Genomic DNA, 4,473 nt, shown 5'->3' with positions numbered 1-4,473 from the left:
TTGGGTGATAATATAGCATAACAAGTGATTTATAAGCTTTTTTTGTAGGCCGGTCATTTTTGACTGGGGACACCACAAGTGTGACTATGTGTGATTTTGTACAAAATAAAAGCATCTCAAAACAAACACCCTGATTAAACATTAAAGCACAATAGTGTGATAAACAGATACATTTTTCTTCATATTTTATTTAATATTGTGAAAATTATTCATAAATAATGCTTTTTTTTACTAAAAAAATAAGATGCCTACTCTCAGATAAATGAGACCTACGCTCAATCAGATGCAAATTATTCCAAAAATATTCCAAAACGGCCATGACAAGTGGTCGCCACTGACCTTTTCCCGTGGCAAAGCGAAAATTATACCATAGCCGTCAACTATTACAGCCATTTTTTAGAGCTGGAAAAACTACTCTCAACATCCGAAAGCTCAAGGCAATGTTGATGGTTTTAAATCACCTGCACAGCTTCTTGTGAGCAGACGGATTCACTCAATCATTCCCATCACTGGTAAGCTTCTGCAATCTCAAACATGCAATCCTTCATCAGCACAATTTAAAAAGAGAACAATGCCAAGCAAAACAGAAGTCATAATATGACAGAGCTGCGAAACCACTCACCACATTGGAACAAGGAGCCAGCGTATATTCCCAGCAAAGTAACTGACAGTGGATACCTGCTGTTGTGTCGAGCGCATTATGACGGACGCTCGTACTGTCAGGTTTTGTCACAGCAGTCTTATGGATAAAGACGACCCAGATGCAGAATGAACAATGGATGGAATTTTATTGACAAGACAAGGCACAATAAGGATGGTTAAGAGTGAGGATGATCCAAACAGAAGGACAGGGCAGTCAACAAAAAGAGAAGCCTAATAACTGTCCTTCTGCTTGGCAGTCAACAAGAGAAAGAGAAGACAGACGAGATCCAACCCGGGCAAGGCTATGCTGGATAATCGAGGAGATGGAGAAGCACCAGATAATGAGTGAAGATCAGGCAGTAGCTTGAGGAACCAGAGGCTGGAAACTTTGAGCTGCAACCGAAGCTGTATTAGTCACACTGCTTGGTCTTGAAAGCAGCAGCCAGGATGGATCAAGATGGAGGACAGGAACAAACACAACAAGACAACAAGAAAAAGCAAAACAGAAATAAAAACTGACTCAGCGCAGCGATTACTGAAAAGAAATAAACTAATTTAACTGAAAATAGAAAATATCATAAACAAAAGAAATACTAGGAATAAATAACTGAAGCTACAAACAGAGAAAGGCCAAAACAAAATAGAAACCAAAAAATAAGGCTTGAGAAACCTAGAGCAAAAGACTGGAACAAAACTAAAGCAAATTCAAAAGAATAAAATGCAAAAACTAGAACTGGCAGGAAACACTGCCTTAAAGATCAGTAGACAAACAAAAAAACTCATCCGCTACATACACATGCAACGAACCAGCAGAGACATGAGGGAAATGAGCACAATATAAAGGGTAGTTTTACGTAAGGGTAAATAATGTGACCTATGTTTAGTTTAAATAATAATTATGATGTTGAATTCTGCACACATTTGTCATCTTGAAGAGCATTATATGATTTGTATGGCTGATGTTCAACAAGTTTGCTATAGGCTGTTAGTTATCTTAATTGTGTAAATGAGGTACATAGCATAATCATTTAAGTATATGCATGAGTAGGCCTATAGCTCAACTGAAGGTAATTTGATAAGCCCTGACATTCTGTTATTTCATGCTGAATTTGTATTTTGTAAAAAAAAAAGAAAAAAAAAGGGGGAGACGTAATGTATGGCAGTACTGTTACATTATTACCCAAGATGCTAAGGGGTTACCGGAAGTCGAATGTTAATAAAGAGGTTGCGCTAACGGACGACACTGCACGTTGCATCCAAGTTGTATCTTTTATTACAAATATGTCACGATAGAGTGAAAGATAAACTGTACAGCTTTCTTAACCTACACCAGATAGCTTATTAAAAACCACGGAGGAAGAATCAAATTAAACTTGTAAGAATTAAAATGAAACAATCAATTCATTTGCAATTATTTTTAGAAAGTCAGCAACAATCACATAACCAATACAGCAAAACATATAACACTCATCTTCAATCTTCACGGGTTAAGACAGTCTTACCATTTACTTAAACACACCTCCATGGGGAAGACAAAGGGGGGAAAAAAACACAAATTATCGACGAAGAAAAAAGAATGCCAAAAATACAGAACCACGATTTGAATAAGGAGGCGGCAATAGCATTTCGAAACTTTCGTTTTTGCTTCCATTCATGAACTTGATCTCAGTCACAATCAAGCTTATACAGCCCTAAAAATGTGAAAAGAGAATAACTTTGTCAGAGCAAACCCATGAACTTATGGAATTTACAATCACTTGTATACATTTTTACATGCTAAAGCAAACCAAGAAAGATTAAGATTGCATGTATGTGTGTGTGGCATGTTTGTTTGTAGCCTATGACATGCGGGGCGTGTGCGTGTAATGTGGGTGTATTGAACATGTACCGGTGCCTATTCTTCAAAACTTCGATTTGAAACAAAAGCTGTGCATGTAAACGTAGCCAATGAGGCACAGATAGAAATAGAGAGTTTGTGTATCCGCCTCACAGCTGCACTCTCAATCATACCAACACGGCATCCAAACCCAGGTAAGGATAAGCTATACACCTCCACTGCACGCTTCCTTCACTTCACTCTTCTCTCTCAAGCAGACTAATTTCTCCCACCTTCCTCAAACAGACAGCAGTGGGACACATCTCATTAGCAACAAGACTTCTCACACGTCACCAGGTCACTTCCGACCTGCTTGACGTGACAATACCCCTCCTTAAATAGTTTTTCACAAATTATCAGTCTCGTCTAATTGGTCAACAGCGTAAATTAGCGGATTCCGTTCTGCCACAATACACCTCATCTGTCCTTTTCTATATTAATTACTGCATAGACAATGTTACCACAGTCAATATATACATTGCTGCGTCTCAATGAATTTGCGTACTTATACTACGCCTTAAACTTATGTACTCTTGTGAAGAAAAAGTGCATACTTTTGAGTGTGTAGCAGAAGAGTAGACAAACTTTGGGACATACTGTCACATCATACAATGTCTTCTCTAACCAGAAACCATGGATGACAAAAGAAGTAAAACATATATTAAAACAGAGATGCTTACAGGGCAGGTTACATGGTAGCCTATATTCTGGCCAGAGCTAATCTAAAACAAGGTATTAAGACAACACAATTTAATTATAAATTTAGGATTGAGAACAGCTTCAATAATGGTAATTCCCGACATATGTGGTGAGGCATACAAGCTGTCACAGATTATAAAAGGAATGACAATCCATCCATAAATGGCAATCTCTGTTTGGCAGGGGAACTTATGTTCTTTACCCGTTCTGACGTCAGATTAAACGTTTAAAAAGACACATAAGCTAAAACAATTAGTACAGAAAAAAGCAACAGACTGTTTAAAGTGTGCAGTGCAATTATAAATATAATTTATAGATTGAAACCAGACATGAAGTGTTCAATAGTTGTACGGCTTTAGCAAAAATATTTTTCAGTCTTGTGGTACGAGAGTGTACCTGTGTACTTGTGTATCTCCTACCAGAAAGCATGAGATCAAAGAGGTAGTGTGCAGGGGGATCTCTAATCATTTTGGAGGTTCTGCTCCAACATCTGGACAAATAAATGTCCTCAACTGATGTAAATTATGTCTGTGTGCTGATTATATTTTGTACTGTTTTGTTACAGAGCCCTCTGTTCCTCTCTTGTACAACTACCATACCAGGATGTGATGCAATATGTCAGTACAGTTCAAAAGAAATTTCTGAGGCAATCTTGCTTTCTTTAATCATCTCAGAAAACAAAGATGTTGTGCTTTTCCCATGACAGTGGAGGTGTGTGTAGACCAAGAAAAATTCTCTGTAATGTTCAACCCCAAGAATTTAAAACAGGGGACTCTCTCCACAGCCACTTCATTTATGAACACAGGTCTAAAACAACAAAATCCACAGTGTAATTTAACACCCCTCAGTGTATATTTATATATTATGTATATGGTGTTCAATTAACACTGGGGATTTTGTTGTAGGTCTATCCTACACAATTATTAGCTAACATTCACTTATTTTTCCATTTAGAAGTTGTATTCATTTTTGCAATTAGCCTAATTATGTCTTTTATTTTGCTCTACTTTATTTTTGTTTTGTGATTCTTTATTTTTGTTTGTAAAACATATTTTTTTTATCTCTTGCTACTTTCTTTTTCTTTTTCAAATCATTCTTTTTGTTTGTTTTTTTTTTTGGGGGGGGGGGGGGGGGGGGTTTGCTCAATACTTTATTTATTTGCATTTTTTTAATAGGCTACTATAAAAGGAACAAACTCTCTTGCCAGCTTGGACAGCTCTTGCTCCACCCCTGGATCCGCAGTGCAAGAGCCCAGT

The sequence above is a fragment of the Squalius cephalus genome (assembly GCF_949319135.1).
Source record: "Squalius cephalus genome assembly, chromosome: 8".
Taxonomy (NCBI): Eukaryota; Metazoa; Chordata; class Actinopteri; order Cypriniformes; family Leuciscidae; genus Squalius; species Squalius cephalus.
Note: the sequence above shows the minus strand (reverse complement) of the source record.